The sequence below is a fragment of the Macrotis lagotis genome, chromosome 1 (genome assembly GCF_037893015.1).
Source record: "Macrotis lagotis isolate mMagLag1 chromosome 1, bilby.v1.9.chrom.fasta, whole genome shotgun sequence".
Lineage (NCBI taxonomy): Eukaryota > Metazoa > Chordata > Mammalia > Peramelemorphia > Peramelidae > Macrotis > Macrotis lagotis.
This window is the reverse complement of record NC_133658.1, coordinates 364,060,894-364,087,421: the sequence shown is the minus strand read 5'-3', so window position 1 is coordinate 364,087,421 and position 26,528 is coordinate 364,060,894. Positions and strand designations below refer to the sequence as shown.

Below are 26,528 nucleotides of genomic sequence, written 5' to 3'. Positions count from 1 at the left end.
TTAAGAACACAGCAATCTTAGGTAAACTAAAGCATCATCACTACCTTGACCTAGGGCTTCACTCTAGTCACCATTAGAGACTGCCCCAAACCCTGAACCCAAGAACTCTTCTAATTGGGTCCTCACCACCATTGCTGAGGAGTACAACCCCTATGGAGAAGGGGCCAACTTCACCAGCACCACTACCAAACAACCAACTGCCACAAAAAAGGGCAGGTTAGCCCAAAAGCCCAGAGACTGGAAGTGCTCCCAAGAGCACCAGTCCTGCTTCTAGTACAGCCCCTACAGCTGTCATCCCCTATGAAGCTGACCTGGTGACTACTTCTGAACATCCTAAGGATGCTATGTCCTTAGTCATTTGATAAATAAGCATTATACTAAGTGCCTATATGTGTGTGTGTGTGTGTGTGTGTGTGTGTGTGTGTGTGTGTGTGAAACACTGTGCTAATTGCTAGGAATCAAAAAAAAAAGTCAAAAGATAGTCCCTGCTCTCAAGGAGATTACATTCTGGTTAGGAAAAACAGCATATAGACAACAATATATAAACAAGATATCTACAGTATAAATTATAGACAACCAACAAAAGGAAAGCACATTAAAGAGAATCAGCAAAGGCTGCATGAAAAAGATAAGAATTTAGCTGGGACTTGAAGGAAACCAGGGCAGTCAGGAGGCAGATGAGGAAAAGGAGCATTCCAGATACAGGGAGTGTCAGTGAAAATAATCAGAGACAGGAGACGAAGTATCTTGTATTAGGAAGAGCAATGAGGCCAGTGTCATTGGATCTCAGAGTATAGGGAATATAAGTCTAGAATGGTAGGAAGGGACCAAATTGTGAAGGGTTTTCAACACTAAATAGGAATTTAGATTTTATTCTGGAGTTGATAAGGAACCACTAGAGTTTATTGCATAGGATATGATGTGGTCAGACCTGTGTTTTAGGAAGATTACTGTGACAGGTTTGCAATAACCTTTTGATTGGTTATTCTACCTCAAGAAGAGATTTGAAGCAGGGAGACCAGCCAGTAGGCCATTGTAATACTACAAACAGGAAGAGACAAGAGCCTGTATCAGGGTGGTAGCAGTGTAAGAAAAGAGAAAGAAAGAGCTTTTATAAGGTAAGATCAACAGACTTGGCAACAGATTGGATAAGGGGGAGTTACAGAGAGTAACTTATTGAGGATAGAACTTAGATATCAAGACTGTTGCCTGGGAGGATAGTGGTACTCTTCATAGTAATAAGAAAGTTTCAAGGTGGAGGGTTTAGAGAAAAATATGAGTTTTTCTTGAGTTTAGGACAACTATGGGACATCAAATTCAGGATGTCCAATAGGCTGTCAGAAATGCAAATCCAGGGGCGGCTAGGTGGCTCAGTGGATAAAGCACCAGCCCTGGAGTCAAGAGTCCCTGGGTTCAAATCTGGTCTCAAACACTAATAATTACTTAGTTGTGTGGCCTTGGGCAAGCCACTTAACCCCATTTGCCTTGCAAAAAAGAAAAAGAAATGCAAATCCAGAGGTGAAGAGAAAGTACAAATAAACAAATGGAGCTAAACAAATATAGATCTGAGAATCAGTTTCATGAAGATACTGATTGAAGCCATGAAACTTCATGAGATCATCAAGTAAAATAACATAGAGGGAAAAAAGAAGATCCAAGAGAGAGCCCAAGGGGATACTTACTGTAAGTAGGTGTGACTTGGATGAAGACCTAACCAAAAAAAACTGAAGAGCAGTCAGACAGGTAGGAGCAGAACCAGAATAGAACCATGTCGCAAAAGTCTAAAGAGAAAAGAGTATCTAGGAGAAGAGGGTGATCAACAGTGTTCAATACTACAGAGAGGTCAAGAAGAATGAGGACTGGAAAAGTTGATTAGATTTCATAATTAAAAGATCATTGGTCACTTTGAAGAGAGCACTTTTGGTTGGACAGAAGTCAGACTGTAGAGGCTAAGAGAAAAAGAACTAGAGGAACTCATTGTAAATGGCCTTCTCAAGTAGTTTAGGCACAAAAAAGGAGAAGTATGGGACATAACTGACAAGCACAGCTGGATCAAGCAAAGATGTTTTTTGAGGATAAGGAGACATGGACATGTTTTTAGATGGTTGGTTATCAATTAGTAGGGAGAAACTGAAGTGAGGAAATGGGGATGATGAGGGGGAAGAGGTGGAATACTGGAGAAGATCAAATGGAACAGAATTACTTGAGCAAGTAGAGGAGATTCCCCTGACAATGAAAAGAGTCACTTCTTCATGTAAGACACAGGTAAAGGAAGAGATAGAGAGAGAAAGTATCTGAATGATGTGAGATGAGGGAATGCTTGGAAAATGCTTCAATATTTACCATGAAATTTGAGGCAAGGTTCTCTGCAGAGAGAGCAGAGAAGGAGGAGCTATGGGAGGTTTGAGGAGGCATAAAAGTTTGAAAAGCTTCTATGGGGGGGTGGAATAATGAGTTAATTATAGAAGTATAAATTATTGCCTTGCCACAGTGATGGCCCTATTGAGATTATGTGATATAAATTTGTAGTGAGCCCAGTCAACACAGTTTCAGATTTTCTTTAGCTTCCTCCTGCAGTACGTGTGTAGGAGCAAAGACAGAAGATGGTGGGAGTGATCCAAGGCTAAGGCTTGGCAGTGCAAGATCAGTAATATAATGTGTAAAGGGAAAGGACAGTGTAGGGTCAAATTGGTCCACCAAGAGGTAAAGATAGGGAAGAGAGAAGTGTGTAGTCTGTGCAGAGTTGACAGACTGGGAAAGAATTGAGGGACCCAAGATTAGAAGTCATGGTAAAGATAAAGAACAGTTGGGGTTGTGTCACAGAAGGAAAAGTAGAATGACAACAGATTGTGATCAGATAAAGGAATTTAAAAATGTGTGTATATGGAAGTAAAATAATTATGTTTGTGACTGAGGTCAAGTAAGGTAGTAGATCATGGAAAATGAATAAATTGAAGAACTGGGAGGTAAGGGTCTTTATGATAACATATTGTTGATTAAAGTTCCCTAGTAGGAACACAGAAGCTGGGGAAGAGAGTAAGATTGTGAGCAGGATGCAGAACTCATTAAGGAAAGAAGTATATTCTAGAAGATGGTAAAAAAAAAAAAAAAACACCAGAATATTCGTGGGATGGTAAGAAGAAGAGGATAATGAGTTATGGTGTAGAAGCAAAACCTAGAAATGTCAATGAGGAGCAAGAAACATTCTATCTTCCTCACTTTTATCAGACTATTTTTATCAGGGAATGAGTTAAAGTGCAACCAGTGCTGAAAAGGGCAACTAGAGAGGTTATGACATCAGGAGGAAGCCAGGTCTCAATAAAAGGAAAAGATTTAAGGAAAAAGCAAGTTTGTAATCCAAGGAGCAGGCACTCCAAATAACACAATGGAAGTGGTAGGTACCCTTAGAATGGGACAGTAATCATGCATTTATAATGCAGAAAGCAGTAAGAGATAGGATGTAGAAGAATGGGACTTGAATAATGACAGTTGAAGATTCATAATCACTGTGATGAAGATGGAATGATTAGGTAGGAGTCAAGACAATGTTGTGAAATAAGGAGTACAAATATTATTACTATATTTTACAGATGAAGAATTCATTTCAGAGAAGTCAAATGACCAAGTCACAAAGCTAGAGAGTGTAAGGATTCAATTTTCAGAGATGGGGGGATTGAAGGAAAGGTCAGTGCCAGACTTGCCTTGGAAAAGGAAAAGGAGTATTTGTGCCTATGTGGGGAAGGCCAGGCAGACCATTAAACAGAATGGAACAATCAGAATTCTTGGGGAGAATACCAAAATTAAAGATATGTCAACAGCACTTACATTCCTTTGGCAAAGTAGAAATGTCTAATCTTGGCACCACATTAACAAATTAAAGAGGGAGCTATTATATGTTGGGTACCTCCAATTTTTAATCAATCCTATGTAAGTCTTGCCTGTGACTTTTTTTAAATACCCTGTAAACAAGATCCCCTGTTATATATGAATCATGCTATAGGTCTTCTACTTCTAGAAAAATTTCAAGGATACCAATGCAGTACATGAGTTATCCTTCTGCTATCCCTACTATCCCAAAGCCTGTCCATCTGCCCTGAACCAGCAGAAATGAGCCAGCAGAAGAAGGGTTCAGATATAAGTGACACTTGAGATTGATTAAACAATACAAGTGAAACCACTAGCAAGAATGCATGAGGGTTGAGGTCAGCTTCCAGTGTTTTCCTCATTCCTCCAGTAAAGAAACTTTCTTGACCACCAGGGCTCAGAAGGCAACAATCCACATAGATGGGGCTTCATTAGGCCAAAGAAGTTTCCTTCCTAAGAATCGATGCTCCAGTACATTAAAACTTGGCCCTTAGTATGAGGTTCCTGCCTGCAATCCTGGCTCTGCCTTGCCTTCTACAAGCCCTGTTTAATTATAACTACTACTACTTCTGGCAGGAAACCAGTGGATCATATTGTCATCCATTTACCAGATCACTTTTGTTTCCAGTTTAGTGATCCTTAAAGGAATAACTAAGTGAAAAAAAGACACTGGCCCAAAAGTTAAAAAGCTGAAGTTCCACCAATTTTACCCGTTATGCTTTGTGCCACCATGGATAAATTCTTCCCCCACTCTGAGGCTTAGTTTCTCCATCTGAAAAAGAAAGAAGCTGAATAAGATTATCTCCATTACTACACTTATAAACTTGAAGAAATCATTTCATCATTTTGTGTATTAATTTTCTTTTGTATAAAATGAAGTGCAGTAGACCAGCTGACTTCTAATTTCTTTCCTAACTTCATATCCATAGGTCTAATTTGGCAAAGCATGGACAGAATTTCTCTGACTGCCTCCATCCAACCACAAGTGCTTACTAAAAACACTTGGGCATTTTGGGAATGACAAAGGTCCAGGCTGCTTTTGGTCAGCTATCTATGACTCATCCCTGAAGGAACCCAAGCACTTTGGAAGTAATGAAGTAATTCCCTTATTGTCACTAAAAAAGAGAAGATAACTCAGTAAGCCTTTAAGAGGAAGTGACTCTGCTTTTTCTCTCCCTTTAAATCTAATTTTAATGAATAGTTCTCGTAAATTGGATTCTGAAGAGGGGATGGGTAAAGAGCTGCACATTTTCCCTATCCACAGAAGTATATTGACTCCTTCTGCATGTCACCAAGAGCAAAAGGGTTCAACAAGGTAAAGTTGAGCCTGGGACTCTGCCTGTTTTTCTGTTTTATGTTCCTTCACTGATCAGAAGTGACTAGACAGTGATCTTGTGACAGAATTATTCATACTTGGAAAAGATTTTGTAAATTCAAAGGTCTAGAGATTCTGGGTCTATTGGGTGATTGGTGACAGGTATCGTTTTTGCATTAAAGAGGTTGCCACCAATGAAAAGAAGACTGCAATCCTTGGTCTCTTGCAGCTTTCTGGAAGATAGGAACTAAGAGGGAATTATTTGGACCATGCAAAGTTGATATAAATAAGAAAATGCCTATTCAGTAGTCCCACAAATTTCAGTATTAGATGTTTCGAATATCAACTGCCTAAAAAAGTAACAACTTTTTATGTTATGTTATGTCATTAAAGTTATGCTTATTAAGTTTTCTGTCAATAAATTCCTGAGGTTAGAATATGCTAAGCACTCCTATGTCTTTTAAAACAAATAAATGGCCATATCTGATTCTTAATATTAATATTAAGAATTTTTAAGGGTTTTTTTGCAAGGCAAATGGGGTTAAGTGGCTTGCCCAAGGCCACACAGCTAGGTGATTATTAAGTGTCTGAGACCGGATTTGAACCCAGGTATTCCTGACTCTAGGGCCAGTGCTTTATCCACTATGCCACCTAGCCACCCCTCATATCTGATTGTTATTGTCTACTGAGAACATTTTTCTATCTTCTTGAAGGGCCTCAGATATAAGCCAAACCAAGGTTTTAAGTCATTTATTCCCAGAAGATGAGTTAGGATATAATGAACCAAAGAACATGATAAAAGGTTTCTAACCCCTCCTTTGAGGACAAAAGATGGTCTGCTGCATGGGTCATAGCAGAGAGTTCTCAGTAGCCAGGGAGAGGACAAGGAACTCCAGCTCCTGTGGACCCATGTTGTCTTACTGTTAGCCTCTGGTCCAGTTCTAGGTCCTTCTAAAATAAGCCTATAGTCTCTATTCAATCAATCAATCAAAAAATAGTTATTAAACACTTCCTCTTTATTAGTCACTTTGCTAGGCACTAGGAATAAGAAGAAAAACATGAAAAATTCTTGCTTTCAAGGAGCTTACTTTGGGGAGACAAAGTATAGATACAGAAGTATATAAAAACACAGACAAAGGAAGTGATAGATTCTGTAAGGGGAAAATGAAGAGAGCATACTTTCTAGAAATGGCAGACAACCTATACAAATGCAGGAAATAGAAGATAGAATATCATGTGAAAAATAGTACAGAGTCCAATTTGGCTATTCTGCATAAAGAGGAATAATGTAGAATGAGACTGGAGAAATGGATGGATGGATGGATGGATGGATGGATGGATGGATGGATGGATGGATAAAGAGGCAAAAACACAGAGGGAGAGAGAATTTTAAAATAGTTATTAAGCATTACATAAGCATTTATATTAAGCCCTAGGGATACAGATCCTTCCCTGCCATCTAAGAGTTTACATTTTAATTCAAGAAAGCAACAGAAAGAAGAGTTGAAATCAGGGGGACAACTGGGGGGGGGGCATGGTATAAAGATGTCTGAAAGTGTTGAAGAAGCCTGGTTCCAGGCAAAGTAAAGCAAATGCTCATCTATCAGAGCTGCACAATCCAGGAGCAGAGTCTAAGATTGCCAGGAGATGAGGATGACAGGATATGTAGTTTCTTTATGCATACAAATGCAAAGGACTTTAAAAATTAAAGGGAGGCATTCACTTCTTCCATCCCTGCCAAACTCGAAGCCCACCCCTCCTGGATCATCCAAATTTTGCTCACCCAGATCTCTTGGCTTGAACACATGAGCATAAATTCCCTCAGAACAACCCTATATGGGGTGGGGCCTCAAAGGAAAGGAGGCCATGGGAAAGGTCAGTTAGCAGAGACTGGGTGACTACAGGTTCCCAGGGAAGGTAAAAGGGCAGAGAAGGAAAACCAGTTTAAAAAAAGAAAGTCAGTTAAGGGAAAGTGGGGCGGGAGTAGGTTTCATTCTGAGCCATAGCCAGGCTCTGGAATCCTTCACCTTCATCAAAGACTCTTTACTGTACTTCTCTCCCCAGAGTTGTACCCAGACAGTTGATTAGGAGGCGCCTAGCACCTTTCCTTGGTGAGCACAGGGGCAGAAAGACTGTGAAGTTTGAATAGCTCAAATGTGCCGGAAAACACAGGCATGAGATTGGGAATTGAGTTTGAACATCGACACACAACCTACTGAAACTGGCAGCTCAGAGTCATTCAGAAAGGACAGGGGAGGAGACATCTCTCCTTGGCAGGAACCAGGTTAGAATACAAGGTCCTGTGAGTTGGACTGTGCTGTTTTTCTTAATCTTTTGCAACCAAAAGTTTTGATTGTTAGAACATCTTACAAAAGCCCAAAGGTCAGACAAGCTGTGGTTTTAACTCCTGTGGCTGTGCTGCCCTTCGAAACAGCTTGCACAGCTGGTCTAGCAGAAGTGTGATAGCCTGAGCAGGAAGGAAACAGGACTTGAAAGTCAACCCTGCGGTTAGAGCTGGAAGGGAGCTCAGAACACAGAACACAGTATCTAAGGGTGGGACCTCCAAGCATACAAGGTCAAAGCAAGAAGACCTGAGAACCTAGCATCTAGAGGGAAATAGCCAAAGGGGGCTTCAAAAGCACGAGAAAGAATCTTAGCGATCATCAGGACCAATTTCTTCATTTTACAGAAGAAGAAACTGAGGTGCAGAAAAAAAGAAAGGTTTTTTTTTTTTTCAAATATCTCCTTAGTGTTAGAGTTCAAACTAGGACCCAGATTTTCTAACTGGCAGTATAGTGTTCTTTCTTCCTTTTCTTCTTTCATTCATTCTTTCAGCATCTACTAAGCACCAGTCAATAATAGGTACTTAGGAAACAGTTTACATTCTAGTGGGAGAAATATATATGTATATATGTATATATAATATATATATAGAGAGAGAGAGAGAAAAGAAAAATATAAAGTCTACATGAAAATACATAAACATTTAATGCATTTGAATTACAAAATACATATGAAGGAAAATTCAAAGCAAATTGAGGAAGAATGACATTGGGACCTGGGAGGGATAGAGTTTATGTTGTTGCACCATTATTTCAGTTGCTTTTGACTCCGTGAACCTATTTGAACTTTTTTGACAAAGATACTGGAGTAGTTTGCCATTTTCTTCTCCAGCTCATTTTACAGATGAGAAAACTGAGGTAAACAGGATGAAGTGACTTGACCAGGTTCACATAGCTAATGAGTAATTATCTTAAGTTGGATTTAAATTCAGATCCTCCTGACTTCAGGTCACTTAGCTGCCCTAGGATTATGGAGAAGGTATCATTGAACTGAGCCTAGATGAATGTGTTCACCTTACAAAGTAGAGGTAAACAGGGAGGACAGGACAGGCATGAGTGTCAGTCTGGGAAAAGTACTGAGATGCGAAAGTAAATATCTCATATAAAGGAAAACAAGGAGTAGATCAGCCTAGCTGAAACTCATGGTACATTAAATTGGAATAATATGAAAAAACCTGGAAAGCTAAGGTACATCCAGATGATAAAGGACTTGGCCTAGAAACAGTGGAGTCAATGTTTTATCCTAGAAGTAGTAGGAAGCTACATTTTGATCAGGTCATTGACATAGTCAATTCTATGCTTTAGGAATATTAAATTGACATTTATATAAAGCATTCTCTCTGAACCTCAGTTTCTCAGTTATGAAACAAGAAACTAAGATAATCATAAATACCATTCTGGTTTGAATATTCTGAGCCTATGAGACATGGTTTAGTATCTAACTTACTGTGTGACATTTTCTTTCATAGTTTATATCTTACTGTGTGACCTTTTTTCTGTTGGGGCATCAGTTTCTTCATCTGTAAAATGAAGGAATTGAAGCAAATGACCTTTAACGTTTCTTCTATTTCTGATCTGATGCGATTCTGTTATACTGTGTTGATTGGGAATGTGTCAGACCCCTCTGTCATCTGCTCTACCAACTGATTAATCTGGTTTACCAATTGGTGTTCTCTAGTCTCCTACAGAGAGATATTATCAATAGTCATGGTTTCTTTCTAAAGAGGGGTCTTACTTTCACTGCCTCTATATTCTGCCTGTCCCAGTGTGCTCTACTCTTCTGCATACACAAGATGCCCAGGGACAGGATTTAAGGAGCCAGAATTCACCATTGTTAGTTTAGCAGCTGATCCCATGCTCTCCCCAGGGCCTGATAAGAATATTCCTTTTTTGCTTAGAAGAATTTCATGGACTTTGGACATCAGGGATGGGCCACATTAGAATAGGAAGGAAATTCATCTTCTTAGGTTCTAGCTCTACCCTTTCATTTGACAGAGGAGGAAATTGAGGCCTAGAAAGATTACTGTTGAAGGTGACATAACTACCCCAAACATTTAGACTACAAAAACTAGTGCTCTTTTTCAAACTACTAGGTTACCATCTCTCTTGGAAATGTCTTCTGAATATCATTCCAGTTGCCTAGATTCCCAGCAAGGACTTCAGAATAGAGGCAGTGAGAATAGTCCTAAAACTTTGAGCACTAAAATTAAAATCAAGAAACCTGAATTTAGAAACCTGAATCTGTTACTTACTTACCTTTAAGTCTTAGGCAAGTCACTTAACTTTACCTTACCTATAAAATGAGATGTTGTATGGGGGCAGTTAGGTGGTACAGTAAATAAAGCATTGGCCCTGGAGTCAGAAGGACCTGAGAACAAATCTGACTTCAGACACTTAATAATTATATAGCTGTGTGACCTTGGGCATTGCTTTGAAAATTTATTTAATCTATGGGGGATACAAAGAAATGCAAAAGACAGCCCCTGACCTCAAAAAGCTCACAATCTAATGGTAGGGGAAGGAGGTGAGAACACATAAAAAGAAGCTGAAAATAGAATTGGGGTGGGGGTACCTGGTGACATGTGAAAGTTCTGTGGCTGCTCTGGGGAATGATCCAAGGAAACATGATCATATGGAGAGATGATTTCATCTTTCAGAATGATGAGTTTCCGGAGACCATGAACTTCAGATTAACTAAATAGAAAATGATAAGAATTCCCTGGGTACCATCCTTAAAAGGTGAAGGGTCAAGGAGAAGTTCTCCATTGTCTTACCCTCCATCTTCCCCAATCAGAGGGAAGGAGAACTTCAGGAACAGGGGATATTGAGAAAGTGTCTCATAATATGATTATGTCTTGTAGAATGATAAGATCCCATGTTATAAAAGCCTTACCATGGAAGAGCAAGTTTTTTTCCTCTGGAAGTATATTTTATTCTGTTTTAGAAATGATAGGATGAATATAATAAATGCTTATATTTTCTTAAGTTTTAATATTTACAAGTCCTTTCTTCACAATAAATCAGTGAGGCAGACAGTGTTAGTGTTAACATATCCATTTTGAAAGTAGCATTAACTTATTTCCCAAGGATAACACATATTGTAGATTCTGGACATGAGCTTTGAACCTTTAAATGATTTTAAATCCAGAATCTTTCTTCTATACTATACTACCACTTTAACTGTATCATTGGGGTTTTTTTTTTTGCCTTTTTAACCCTTTTACTCAAAGGGAGAAGAGAAAGAAGATAAATAGTTATTTGAAAGAATGTCATAGTAATAGGAATGGAATTTTTTAAACTTACAATCAAGTGTCTAAGGGAGAGCGGAATTATAAAATGGGCAATTAAGTCTGACCTAGAGTTGACAAATTGTCATAGAGGAAACCGAAGACATTAGTCTTGATCTTGGCTCTATTTTTACTGTCTATTTGATCTTAGGTAAATGATTTGCCTTTCTGGGCTATCTTTCCATCTGTGTAGTAAAGAGGTTGAATTGGATAGTTTTAAAAGTGTTTTAGAGTTCTAAATACTATGATGCAATCCCAAAGTAAGTGAATGAAGAGAAAACAACATTCAAATTTTTAAAACCAATTACACAAATACAAAATGAAAGGTTTACAGAGGCAAAAACAGCATTCTATTCTGGACCTGTGAGGGAGTCTAATACTATTGAATAGGGATTCTTACCTATAGAGGTTCCAGGAACTAGATGACTCAGTGTCTAGTGTCAGATCTGAAGTCGGGAAGAGTTACCTTCATGAGTTCAGACCTGACCTCAGACACTAACTGTATGACTCTGGGCAAGTCACCTAACCTGGTTTACCTTAGTTTCCTCGTCTGTAAAATGAACTGGAGAAGGAAATGACAAACCTCTTCAGTATCTTTACCAGAAAACCCCAAATAGAGTGCTGAAGAATTGGACATGACTGAAAAAGGCAAACCTATAAAGAACTGGGTCAAGCTAAATTAGCATATTTGAAGAAATTTAGGGATGCCTAATCTAGAGCTGACTAGTTGGGTTTTGCTATTGTTTAAACTTCTAACAGCTTTCTCTAATATTATTTCTGAATTTTAAATTTTCTTTTCTTGTACATAGGGAATAGAGATAAGGATAGACACCAGAACTGAGGTTTTCTTTTCTCTGGGAACAACCAGGTAAGGAACCTCTCTCTAACCAAAACAACATAGCACCTTCTCTTCAATTTATAGTCTTCCCTTATAAATAAACCCTACAATATGCTCTCTACCTGTTCTAGAGAATATGGAGAAGAAAGGGAGATGTAGTGACTAGAACTAAGCACCAAGAGAAGGGCAAAGGAATCCACAGAGGAGTCAAAGCAGGTCTCTGAACCCAAGAAGTCAAGCAGGTTCAGGAGTGGGAAAGGTTCGGTCTCCAGCTGGCAATTAGGAAGAAGAGAAATTTCTAATAACAATAGAGAAAGTTCTGAGACTGAGGGAAAAGGCTCCACACCTGGTTCCAAGTAGTAGTTGATGTACTGGGATGCTGACTACAGTGAGCTTAGGCTAAACCTCAATCCATTCACAATGAAAACCAGCTAAGAGATTATTACAAAATTTCAGGTGTGAGGTGATGTCAGCCTGGCCTTTATATAATACCAAATACTACAATGTAGTCCGAACCATTCATGTAAAACTTTAATTAGTAATGAAAGCTAAGGATTTGAATTTTTAAATATAATACCATCATTTTATAGAAAATTATCATTTTTAAAGCTTAATATATACCTATATATATATATACATAAACACATACACATATACATACATTATATATGTGTTTGTATATATACATATATGTGTTTAGAGGCATATATATATATATATATATATATGCTGGTAGGTATACAGATTGTCTCCCTTGAGAAAATATAAGCTAATTAAAGTCAAGATCTTTTTTTGGTCTTCATTTCTCTGACAATGATGCTTGTCCTTCATTCTCAAAGAAGACCTTGATCAGGAGGTGATGCCATGAAAAGCAAATGAATTGGATTTGAGTGAGGGGTTGCTGTCCTAAGTCACCAGCCTCAATTTATTCTTTGGAACCATCTGGGTCTGGTGGCTAGATATGAATCAGGACAACTGAAGATGGTCCTAGATACAAGTCAATCAGGGTTAAGTGAATTGCCTAAGGTCACACAGCTATTAAGTGTTAAGTGTCTGAGGTTGGATTTGAACTCAGGTCTTCCTGACTCCAGATGCTCCATTTAACTTCCATCCCTACAATTTAGCACAACACCTGATGATGATTTAGAAGAAGCCCAAGGAATACATGTTCATTGATTGGATGGTTGAATTAAGGAGGCAATGTAGTGAGAATGTAGAGAAGACAGCAAACACTTGAATTTTAGAACTACATTAAAAACTACATAAAAACTACAAAAATTAGAGAAACATGACCACATGATAGGGTCCCTGGAAAAAATGGGAAATTTTGATGAAATTCAAACTCAATGGAGTCAGCAATGTGACATGACAGTCCAAGAAAAAGACTAATGTAATCTCTGAGTTATGAACAAAAGTAATAATAGTCTGTATCAGTCAAAATGACCATTTGTTCATAAGGGATAATAATAATAAAGGACTGATATCATAGCATTCAAGTTACAAAAGTGTTCTGCATTCATTTGAACTCCACAGCAGTCCTATATAGTAGATAGTGCAGACATTTCCATTTTATAAAAGAAAAAACAAGTTCAGAGAAAATAACTGATTCCCCAAAGATTGCATAGTATCAGGAGAAGAATTGAGCTAAGTAAAATAGATATTCTGCATATTCACCACAAGAGTTAAGTAATTTAATGAAGATAAAAAAGAACTAATACATAGGTAGGTATTCAAGACTTATTAGCTATATAGTTTCTTTGGTTCCCAATTTGGGGTCACACAGTAGTTCTAAACCAGAAGCCTCCACACTATTCAATCCCACAGTCAGGGATGAGGATTTCCCATTCCCTCCTCCCCTAATATAATCTCACTGATGTTCAGAAATTCTTAACTTCTTTGGTGACATGGATCCCTCTAATAACATCATGAAGCCTAGGCACATTCCCCTTCTCTGAGTACTTACTATATAGAAGGAATAGAGGAAAAATCAAATTTATTTTTTAATTTGTAAACTCCATGGTAAGAACCCATTGCCTAAAGGAAATAGTTTCCTGCAAACAGCATTAGTCCTTTCCTTTGTTCTGGATGGTCAAATGGAAACATAACTATCAGCTTAAATAGTTCATGATGCTGTTAGAGATGATGTAGTCACTAACTGCTCCTAGGTAGCAAAGAAATAACCATGTTTGTCAATCATCATTCCAAATAAAAATTCACTGGCCAATTCTTGGTGAGGCATATATTCCAATAAATACTTGATTCTGGTCTCCTGAGATGGTCAATTATACAGACCATCTTTTTCCCTAATCATACCTTAATAACAATATTGCATTCAGTTCTGAGTGCCAAATTTTGGGAAAGGCATTGATATGCTAAAACACCCCCACAGGAGAAAAATCTGGATAGTCAGTGAACTAGAGCTCATAACTTAGAATAATTGGTTGAAGGAACTGGGGGTGCTTAGCCTGGAGAAGAAAAGATGTAGGGGAGGAGGAAACACACGATCTTTGTTTTCAAGTCTCTGAAGGGTTTTCATAAGAGAGATGATCTTAGATAGATTTAAACTGGTGGGAGATTAGAGGTCATTGAGTCCAACTTGCTCATTTTTCATACGGAAACTGAAACTCTAACAGGGTAATTGACTTATCCAAAGATCACAGGTGTCAGAGGTAGGATTAGAACACAGGTCTTTCTGATTCCAAGTTCAACCCTCTAGTCATTATTCCGTATTGCTTCTGCTTACCTCCATAAAGAAAAATTAGTAGTAAGGAAAATGAGGAGAAGCAAACAGATCTCAGCCCAAGATCACAAATATCAATAAGGTTATTTTCAAATCACCTGGATTCAAATACTGAATCTGATTCTTACTAGCTCACTAACTCCCTGGGTTTCAGGTTCTTCACCTGTAAAATTGATATGGCACTTACAGGTAAAGATCTATATCACTTATTTTCTCCAAATGACACAAGCTATCTTGATGTGGGATGAGCTACTGTCCTATGAAATGGACTGCCCCAACTTAGAACGAGTTCAAGTCAAAAGTTTGACTATCTAGATGTGGAAGAGATCCCTGCTCAGGTAAGGGTCCAATTTGTTGTCTTCTAAGGATCTCTCTGGCCCAGAAAGCCTGTGAAATTCCAAATGTATTATAAAGGCTAGGTTTCCAATGACTTTATGACTGATTATGTCCCAGAATCATAGACCTTAGAAATAGAAAAGACCAGACTGTAACTCCCTCATTTTATAATTGCTTGTCCAGTATCCCACAACCAGTAGCAAAGCTAGAACACAAATCCAAATCCAGAGATCTTTCCACTACATCACAATGGATGTAGGAACAAAAGGAAGGGGAAAGGAAAGAAACAAACATTTATATGGTACCTATAAATCTCATCTGATTTGAAATCAAAGAATAGTCAACAACAACAATGATGCTTCAAACTCAGAAGACTGGGAGAGTGATAGGTATGTTGACTAAGTGAAGTCAAAAGTAGGAAAAAGGTTGGGGGATCTGTGTTGGGAGAATGATGATGGGCTCATTTGGGGAATTGAGTATCAGCTGTGAGAGTTATACTTAGTCATCAAATTCATTATATAGGTAGTAACATCCTACAGGTAAATGGAGTTGCAAGACCAGAAATTAGGAAAGGGGTAAGGGTTGGGTGCACCGCTTTATTAGCCATCCAATCATTCCTATCAAGGGAAAAGTTCTGATGATAGTGGATGCACTAATAGAAAAAGCATGTTCAAAAAAAAGAGTGAATGTGCTAGAGTCTAGACTTTGAGAGTAAAAATGACATGCCCTCCCTCCTATCCTCTGGGATAATTAGGGATGTCCAACATAAAAGTTTCCAGGCTCATCTACATTCATAGAATGACAAAGTCAGGGATTGTGAAGGAATGAGGTTATGGAATCAGAGGAATAGCCCTGAGAATTGTGGGAGAAAGATCACTTAAGTTATAGGAAAGGAATTAGAGAAGAGAAAGCCAGAGAATTGTAAGAAATGTGGCTAAGAATTAGAAAGAGAGTATATAATTGTGAACACTTAAATAGGAAATTGTAGACAATAAAATCAGGGAATCATAGGGACAAGGAGGTACTTAAGTCCAAAAAATATGGTAGACAAGTTCAGAAAATCATGACAGAAAAGTAACCAGCAATTTCCTTGCTATAGCCTAGGCTGTCTGGTCACCCATCCTCCCACTTCCATTCTGGTGCTTCCAAGGTCCTTTTAAACATTCTCCAAGGGCCATTATGGTCTTTGAATAACACTGATTCATAGTTTACCCAGGAGAGTATCTAGCCCTGATGACCAATTGTATTTATAAGACTATTCTGATTCTGATTCAAGGTAAGGATTCCAAAAAATAACCACATTTGGCCTTCTCACTCTGGGTTATGAGGAATAGAAGAATAGGAATAAGAGAAAGAAGAGGGAAAAAAAATAAGACTGGTGGCAAGCCAGGGATAAAAGATTCATTTCCCTTTTGACATGCTGCCTACTTTCTGAGGACTAATCTAACTAAGTATAGATAGGCCCATTACCAATAAACTGGCCAATTGGTGAGGAATATTTGTAATGTAATACAAATACAAAATGATCCTACATTCTTTCTGTAGAAATGAGAGCAGAAATATTCAAATTGGGGTAGATTAATTAAGAGCTATGCAGTTTTTAGATGACTAGAATCATTAACCAAATTGTTCATACTTGAAAGAAAATGGCAAACCATTTTAATTATCTTTACTAACAAATTTTCAAACAGAGTCATGAAAAGTCAGAAATGACTGAAAGGACTGAACCACAACATACATATCATATGAATATATATGTTATATATGTGAATTGGTATATGTACATGTGTATTTTTATATATATCTTTATGTTTATTGTTGCTTTTGCTTATTAATATATCCACACAAGTGATGTTAGCATTTATTTAATTATAAATAGTAATTATTACTGGAAAAAGAAGTTTCCATTTTATTTTATAATTATTACTTACTGAACTCAGTTTGAGTCTCAAGTTAATTATCTAATGAGAAAGAGATTTCAAGTTTATTGATGAGAAATTAATTATCCAAACATGTCCCTAGATCACTATATAGGTCTTTGAGATAAAATTAGTTTTATACCAATGAGTTGAGTGACAAGCTAAGATTTAGTGACCTACAAGTGAGGATAGTTAGAACCTAGATCCTATATGACCATTGATGTCTGTTGGATCTTTTTACCCTGTTGTACTGAAGAAAAAAAGTGACCAGGAAAACAATTATCAACCTATATAACTATTTTCCTAGATATGTGTGTGAATATACATATATAGTGCCTTTTCCTCATCTCTTTCCTATAACATGTTATACTCTATTCATACCTATCCTGTGACTTTCCATGATATTCATTTTCATTTCTTCAGAAATGAAATTTTCTTTTTTATTGATATTATATTTTTCCAAATACATGCATCCATATGCAGATCTATATTTTTAAGTTACAAAATTTCCTTCCATCCTTCCTTCCCATCCCCCTCCCTTCAGTGGAGAACAGTCAGGTTAACATTGTACATACATATTTTTGTTAAATATATTTACAGATTAGTCCTTTGGGGTATGAGGAATTAGGATTGAGGGAAAGAGACACATAAGAGATAATTTTTATAAAGCATCAAATTCTGAGGGATTTTTTGCCTTGTTTTGTTTTGTTTTTCTTCCTCTGGATGGGGATAACATTGTCCATAGATGATCTAATACAGTTGTCCTAGCTCTCTGAGCTGCTGAGAGGAGTTGCTTCCATCAAAGTCAATCAACTCACCATGTTGCTGTTAATATTGTTCTCTTGATTCTGCTCCCTTCACTCACCATCAGATTCCAAAAGTCATTCCATGCTTCTCTAGAGTCACATTTATGGTTTCTTTCCATACTATTCATGTTCCACAATTTGTTTAGCCCTTCCCCAATTGATGGGCATTCCCCCTCAATTTCCAATTCTTTGACACTACAAAAAAAAAAGCTGCTATGAATATTTTGGAACATGTGGAACTTTCCCATTTTTTATGATTTCTTCTGGATATAGGCCTAGAATTAGAATTTCTGGTTCAAAAGGAATGAACATTTTTGTTGCTCTTTAGGCACAGTTCCATATTGCTCTCCAAAATGTTTGGATCTGTTCACAACTCCACCAGTAATGCATTAATGTCCCAATCCTCCCACAACATTGGGAACAAATTGTTTCACATTTCTGACTTCTGATTTCTTAATTTGAAAAAAAAAAGATTGGATTTCTACAAACTCAAAGGCCTCTTTATAAAGTTCTATATTTTCAAATACTCAAATTGTGATGTAATCTCACTGATGTTAGAATTTTCCTAAAGAGGCACCATTCATAATTACTTATCATTTAGGACAACATTGAACATTTTCCCTTTTTCTCATCTTAACCAATCTGCTAGTTGTGAGGTGATACCTCGTAGTTCTTTTAATCTGCATTTCTCTAATCAATAATGATTTAAAGCATTTTTCATATGATTATATATAGCTTTAATTTCTTCATTTGAAAACTGTCTTCGTATCCTTTGAAAAAAATGAAATTTTCTATGACCCACAGACATACAACAATATAGGAAGATTATTGGTCCTAAGAAGATGGAATTTTAGGAAGAAATTTAAGGTCATTAAAACTGCAAGTTCCAAAAGTAATCCAGCTCTTTCTGTCTCTTTTTGCCTGTCTTTCTGTCTCTGTCTCTCTGTCTCTCTGTCTCTGTCTCTCTCTCTTTCTGTCTCTCCTCTCCTCTCCCTTTGTGTATATGTGAGTATGTTTGTGTGTGTGTGTGTGTGTGTGTGTGTGTGTGTGTGTGTGTGTGTGTGTGTGTGAATTGGAAGTGTCCTTAATGAGACTATAGATAGAAACAAACAGGTTTTTGGAAGTGATGATATAGAATAAGCTACATTTTTACCATCACATAACTACTAAAAGGTATGGAGAAAGCAAAATCACATTTTTATTCTTTGTTAACTACAAAAAAAATTTGATTCAATAGAGTAAACACCATCTAGGAATCTAAAATCTCTCCTAGAACAAAGTGTCTTTTACATATACTTCATGATTATATATATACAAGATTCCTTGAAAGACATGGTAATAGATATAAGCTTATTAGATGCCCTATGATCATAACTGTTAGAAAGGATATAAAATGTGTGATTGTCAAAGATGATCAGAACTGTCATGGAAGCTATATGAGGCAGAATCCAAGTCAAGGAGGGATTCTTGAGGTTCCCTTAAATGCTCCTGTCTGAGGATGACATTGTCCTGAATGAACCAAGTCCTGCAACACTGTGGACTCCTGAATGAGATCTACATTAAAAAAACTATATAAAAAGGAAAAACCAAATGAATGAAGAATGTCTATGCTCCCTACTATTATATAGACAATCTATAGAGCTCACCCACTAATATATAGATCTCATACAAACAGTGAAAATAGATAATGAATTGGTATCAGAATTAAGCAGACTGAACTTTTAGGAAATAGCAGTTATTTTAATAAATTTCTCCCTAAAAAGAATTCCATCTTTTTTTAGTACAAATATTCTACCTATATTATACTATGTCCATGGGTTATAAAAATGATATTTGAAGAAATGAAAATGAGTGTCACCCATGGGAAAGATATGTAGTAATGGTGAAAGGGCTACAACCTGTTACAGGAAAGAGATTAAGAAAAAATTCTGGAACAAAAGATGTCATTAAAGAAATGTATAAGTAAAAAAAAATAAAGATGGACTGGTCACATGGTAAGGACAAGAGAGAACTGACAGATAGTTTGTACTCTCCACTGTTAAAATTCTCATGCTATACACATTGAATGGACACATGTGTTAAACTTATCAGTCAACATAGAGAAAAATCCTTCCTAAATGATAAGTAATAATGAATGTTGCCTCTTTAGGAAAATTCTAACATCAGTGAGATTATGTCTCACTATATTACACTCATCTATATTTGAAAATATAGAACTTTATAAAGAGGCTTTTGAAATTGTAGAAATCCAATATTTTTTTCAGATTAAGAAACCAAAAGTCATAAATGTGAAACAATTCACTCTCAGGTCACAAAGTTAATAAATATTGATACCAGGACTCAAATCTATTACTCCTAACTATGAATCCAAGACCTTCCACTTCAGATATGATAAGGTGATTTGATAATTCCCATTCAGGATATGAGAATTCATAGCTATCTCCTAGCTGTCCACCCTTCTTAGAGCCAGAATTCCTAACAGTTTTGTTAAAAATGTCACAGATACATTTGGCAATCTGATAAAGCCTATGGTACCCCTTGGTCACTAGATGGCCCTGTAGATAGAGTGCCTGGTCTAATGTCAAGAAGATCTGAGTTCAGATTCTGCCTCAGCCACTTACTTATGTGATCCTAGGTAAGTCACTTAATACTATTTAGCTCAATTGTTTTATCTATAAAATGAGTTTTAGAAGACAATGATAAACTGTTCCAGTACCTTCTCCAAGAAAACCCCAAATGGGGTCATGATGAGTCAGACATGACTGAAAATTGACCCAGCAAGAACAATATATATATATATATATATATATATATATATATATATATATATATATACTTCATTAGAATGTTTTAATGCTCAAAATACAGATAATTAGGGAAAAAACTAATTATATTGAAACAAAAATGTAAACTTTTTTCCATTCAAAACATTCTGAAATGCTCTGCTGATGCCAGGTTAAGAACCCCTACTCAACAATTTGGAATTATGCCCAAAGGACAATAAAATTATGCATACTCTTTGTTACTACTACTAGATCTGTATACCAAAGAGATCACAGAAAAGGGTAAAAACTCACATGTACAAAAATATTTATAGCAGTTCTCTTTGTAGTGTCAAAGAATTGGAAATTGAGGGAATGCCCATCAACTGGGGAATGGCTGAACAATGAACTGAAAAGATTTGTAGGAACTAATCTGAGTGAAGTGAGCAGAACCAGAAGAACAATGTATACCAACAGCAACCTGAGTTGATAATCAATTATGATGAATTTGTTAATTTCTGCAGTACTATAATCAAAGACAATACTAAAAGACTTGTGATAGAGCATACCATCTATATCCAGAGAAGGAATAGTGGTTTAAATGCAGAGCAAAGTATACTATTTTCATTTTTTTTAAGTTCTTATGGATCATGTCTTTTTTTCCTCTAATTTTTTTTCCTTCTCTTTGGATGTGATTCTTCTTTCACAACAAGATTAAAATGTATCTATGTTTAGCATGGTTATAGATATAGAATCTATATTTCATTGTTTTCTGTCATGGGAGGGAAGAGGGAAAAAATGTAAAAAAAAAAAGATTATTGAAAACTACTATTCCATATAGTTGGAAAAATAAAGAAAGAAATAAAAAAAAGAAACCCTATTAAGATGATGTAATTACAAGTAGGTGGGAATTGCAAGAAGTAAACTTGCCTGCCTCCACCCTAGAAAGGCTCTGCAGTAGATTTGTAGAAAGAGTTTTCAGAATCCCTGTCCCCAGAGACCTTTAAACCACTCCAGTTTTATAAACAATATCTAGTTTGAATGAGGGATTGAGGCCAGGAAGCTGCCTCAGAGACCTCATAAGGTCATTTCCAGCTGGATAGACATAAATCTACAAATAGTGTTGATGCATGAACTGGCTGCCATCCCAGAGTCCTGGGACCTGAGATAAGAATGTTCTCAACAATAGGGAGACATTGAATTCATCTGGGCTTGACTGCATAAAAAGTGATGGGTAGGTAGACAGAGATGGCACACCTCAATACAAAAAGAAATGGAACTTAAACCACTGGGACTTGAGATCCACTCTTGTACTCTCTACCTCCTTGACTTTTCTCCATTCTCTGTCTTCCTTCTTTCTCCCCAACACTACACAATACCTATCTTCTCTTTAAGTTTGGTTAGTACAGAGAATGTCACAGGAAACTAAGGAAACTTCCTGCTTTTAGAAGTCAGTTTAATTCATTCCCTTCTTACTTTCCCCAAAGCCTTGTCCTGGGAGTGCCAGATAGAGGAACCTCAAGGTACTCCCTGAGAGAGCTAAACCACTTTTCTACCAGAAAAAATTAAGAGTAAGTGGTTTCAATAGGCGTGGGATATGACCCTACTGGACACAGTGTGCTTAGCTAAATCAGACTAAGTAATGCTGCATTTGAGTTTCAAGATTGTCAGGACACTGAGCTCTGAGATCTGGGTTGTGTCAGAGACTGGTCATCTATCTGAACACTTACTACCTCTGTGACCTTAAGTCATTTAACCTATTGGTCTCAGTTTCTCCATCTGTAAAATGGAGGATTTGGGCTATCTTACCTCTGAATTCCCCTCAATCTCTAAAAATATGAAATGGTACTAGTAACACCTCATACTCAACACATCCAAGTGGTCATCTCCCACAGTATAGCTGATCCTTCTCCCAATTTGTCCACTTAGGATCATAGATCTGGAGTTGGACAGGGATTATCTAGTCCAGAGGTTCTCAAAATTTCATGCTTCATGGAACCAGTAATGTCTTAGGAATTTTTTCATGGTGCCCCTAAGTCAAATAGTTCTGCTTATTAAGTAATGCGGTCCAAATAATACATATTTATGTCCTAATAACCATGTGATCATTTGAAAAAATACATATAAGTTGAAAGAAAAATATTTTATTTCATTCTTAGATAATCATAATTACTTACTTATGAGATATTCACACCTCTTGGTCAGTGCCCAACTTCTCAAACCTTGGGATTCAATAGGATGGCCTCTCCTACATTTCCTGTTCCATAATGTAAGTTGAAAGAAAAAAAACCTTTAATTCATTCTTCAATAACCACAAATACTTACTAATGGGATATTCATACCTCTCAAGCACTGCCCAATTTCTTAAACCTTAAACCTTCTTAAACACTCACATTTCCTATTCCATCTTGATTTTCGTAGGGTACTTGCTTTTATCACAGCAAAAACTCAACTTCACAAAGATATGATGCAAACAGAGAAAGATTGAAAAGTTACTGGCATAATGAAAAGTACAAGGAAATAAAAACATGACTCAAATATTTAAGAACATCATCTAAAGGAATATAATAAGATCTAACATTCTAATGTTGAAATTATAAATTATTTCAAGCTAATAATTCTCTCAGTATTCAATAGATGTCAAGTATTGCTGTGTTTCCCTTAAAATTTTAAAGTATCATGCAGCATCCCATGACTTTTTATTGGAGCACCAGAGGTGGACAATATGGGAAGCATACATAGATTGTGTACATATTTCTTATTTTATAGATTAAAGAAACTGAGGCCTAGGGAGTTAAATGATTTCCTCCTGGTCTTTAAGTTAATGAGTCAGAGGTGAGATTTGAACATTAGTCCTCTGATTCTGGAGGTACTGTTCTTGCAGTTTCCCCATTTCTATCAATAACCCCAAGCATCTTCAGTCACTCTAGTGTGAAATATCAATATCATTGACTCTTCATGTTTAGTCATTTTTTCAATCATATATGGTTCTTTGTGACCTTGTTTGGTTTTTTTAGGCAAAAAATACTGAAGTAGTCTATCATTTCCTTCTCCTTCTCATTTTACAGATAAAGAAATTGAAGTAAACAGACTTTTCTAACCCTTGCCCAGGGTTACACAGCTATTTAATAAGCTGAGACCAAATCTGAATTCAAGAAAATGAGTTTTCTTGACTCTAGGCCTGGCTCTCTCTTCATTGTTCCACCCAGCTTCCTCTTATTCAAATCAAGTCATCATATATTAAGTTTTTATTATGTGTAAAGTATCAGGCTAAGAGTCAAGAACTGCAAAACAAATAATAAAGCAGTCACAGAGTCATAGAACAAAAAAGTCCTTTAAAGAGTTTACAATCTATTTGAGCAGAGAATAAAACCATACATAGATAAACATAAGACAAGAAAGATAATGAATGTGAGAAAGAGAATGAAATGTGTGAAGAAGAGATCAAAACTCTGACAGATCTGAGACAAAAGTGAATATTGACAGCTAAGGCAGTTGGGGGAAGAATAGATAGAATTGGTGGCACCAAAGTTGAGCTTCCCTTAAGGAAAATAGTGTCTGAAAGGTGACTATAAGGTGGCAATGTCCAATTGAGTGAAAAGATAAGTAATATAGTTATGTTGAGTTATAAAGAAATGGAATAATATGAAATGAGGCTCACTCCTCACATGCCATCTCTAGTCAAATTTTGTCATTTTTTTCATCTGCAATATCTCTCATATTAATCTCTTCTCTCTAATCCTAGTACAAGTCCCAATATTCTTCACCTAGATTATTGTGAGTCTCTCAGTTGGTCTCCTGTTTTCAGAATCTCTCTTTTTCTAATCTGTCCTCCACACAACTCCAAATGCACAGACCTCATACACCACTCAAAATCCTTTGGTTGCTCCCTATGACTTAATAGGTTAAAATACAAATTCCACAGCCTGGTTTCTAAGACCATTTTACATACAATCTGGCTCCAATCTACCTTTCCAACTTCCATTTCCCATTGCTTCACACTCCACATTCCAGTCAAAATTGTTGTTCCCAATCTTGTCCTGCCCTCTGCTGCCAGTGCCATTGGCAATTTGTATGATTTTGGGCAAGTTACTTAATGTCTCTGTGCCTTAGTTACCTTCTCTGAAAAATAAGAGTTGGACTAAATTAATTTTAAAATTCTTCTACTTCTAAATCTATGACCTTTACTCTTTGCTTTCTACCTTGTAGCTATAACACCTTGGGTCACACTCTAGTAGACTACCCTAGTTTTGAGGTACTCTGTGAGTCCACATCTGCTCAAAACTATAGCTCATAAATCCCAAGTAATTTGTTTATTTTTGTGAATCAGTCATAGCACCAGATTAGTTTAAACCAAAGACATTTAATAGAAAATAATAATAATAAAAATAGCAAGAAAATATTTTCCTCATGAACCTGATGCACAGAATCTCTTATATACTAAAGGAGGAACAAAAACAAACACCCCTAAGGAGAAGCACATGGGAAGTATAGCATGGTAGAGAGAGCCCAGATCTAGAATAAGAAGATCTTTCATATTCTAGCTCTTATGTATATTAACCACATGACTTTAAGCAATTCATCACCCCTCTAGTCCTCAGTACTCTTGTCTATAAAATAAGAAACTTGGATCTTTCAAAAGAAACAGAAATTGACTCCTTGCCTTTGCTAAAACAAAAATTTCCCAAGCAGTAGGCAACTTTCAGAGCTATTAATATAATGAATAGAAGGAAATACATACAATATTTCCAGGAAATTCAAATTTTTAAAAACCATTCCTTATTTAGAATATAGACTGTCATTGATGGACAGGACTATGGAAATGATCTAGTCTACCCCCTCCACTTAACAGATCAATAAGCAAAATCCTCCAAATGGTTCAATGAGTAAAGGAGGGAAGGGGAAAGGGAATAAGCAGTTATATTGCTCCTATTTGGGCAACTAGGTGGTTCAGTGATTAGAGCACTAGGACTGGATCAAGAAAACCTGCGTTCAAATCCAGTTTCAGACACCTACTAATTGTGTGACCTTAGACAAGTCACTTAATCCTGTTGGTTTCAGTTTTCTCATCTATAAAATGAACTGGAGAAGGAAATGGCAAATCACACCAGTATCTTTGCCAAGAAAATCCCAAATGGGATCATGAAAAGTCACACATGACTGAACCAAGTAAAAAACAACAAAATAGCTCTTATTATGTGCCAGTCGTGGTGCTGATTTTTGTATAAATATTATATTTATAAATATTAATATAAATATTTGACCCTCACAACATCCCTGGGAGAAAGTATCATTATTATTTTATATTTGAAGCAACTGAGGAAAACAGTGGTTAGGGGACTTGCTCAAGATCACATAGCTAGAGCCAGTCCTGGAGTCAGGAGTATCTGAGTCCAAATCCAGCCTCAGACTTAATAATTGCCTAGCTGTGTGACCTTGGGCAAGTCACTTAACCCCATTGTCTAGCAAAAACCAACAGCAACAAGAAAAGAATAAACAAACAAACAAATAAATAAAGCCTTAAAAATTTAAATTTAAAAAATATTTTAAAAAATAAAAAAATAAAATTTTTAAAAAAGATCACATAACTAAAGCATGGATCTTATAGTCACACTACCTGAGACTCTGCCAATTACTACCTGAGAGGGACCATGAGCAAGTCACTCAATGTCACTGGGCCTCAGTATCTTCACTTGTTAAATGACTAGACTAGATGTCCTCCGAGATCCCTTCCAGTTCTAAACCTATGGTCTTACAAAATATGTATAGCTAGGATATTTGCATGAAGGCAGCTTACTCCTTCAATCCTACAAGACAATCATCACACATAGTCCTGTGTCACATTGTGGCTTCTGCCAGATATGGTACTGATATACTGCCTCATACAGGTATTGTTCTGTGAGAATCTTGCATAGTGATGTTTGACAGTTCTTGCTGGTCCCATGGTTGCTCACCATCATTGTTTCACTGGCATAGAGTTGGAGAGCTTACTTCTCCCCAGTAGAGGACTCCCTTGTAGGATGGTCTACCATAAGAAGAAGGATGGATTTTATGGATTCTGCTCGCTCTCTCTCTCTCTCTCTCTCTCTCTCTCTCTCTCTCTCAGTTATATTGCTCCTATTTGGGCAACTAGGTAGCGCAGTGGATAGAGCACCAGTGCTTGAATTAGGAAGACCTGAATTCAAACTCAGCCTCAGACATTTGATACTTACTAGCTATGTGACCTTGAGAAAGTCACTTAATTCCACTACCTAGCAAAAACCAACAGCAACAAGAAAAGAGTTGTGTGGTTCTCACCAACTGTGATTTTTGAATTTTT

The 26,528-nt window shown here is 36.8% G+C and overlaps 1 protein-coding gene across 1 annotated transcript in view; it reads left to right on the top strand.

The window, feature by feature from the left end:
- The first annotated feature begins 1,050 nt into the window (after nucleotides 1-1,050).
- The window catches only part of HRH2 (histamine receptor H2), a 96,738-nt gene continuing 71,260 nt past the window's right edge, over nucleotides 1,051-26,528 (top strand). Inside the window, 3 exon segments of the mRNA XM_074212351.1 lie at nucleotides 1,051-1,118; nucleotides 4,794-5,179; nucleotides 11,618-11,676. The gene's annotated coding sequence lies outside the window, so the exon portion shown is untranslated.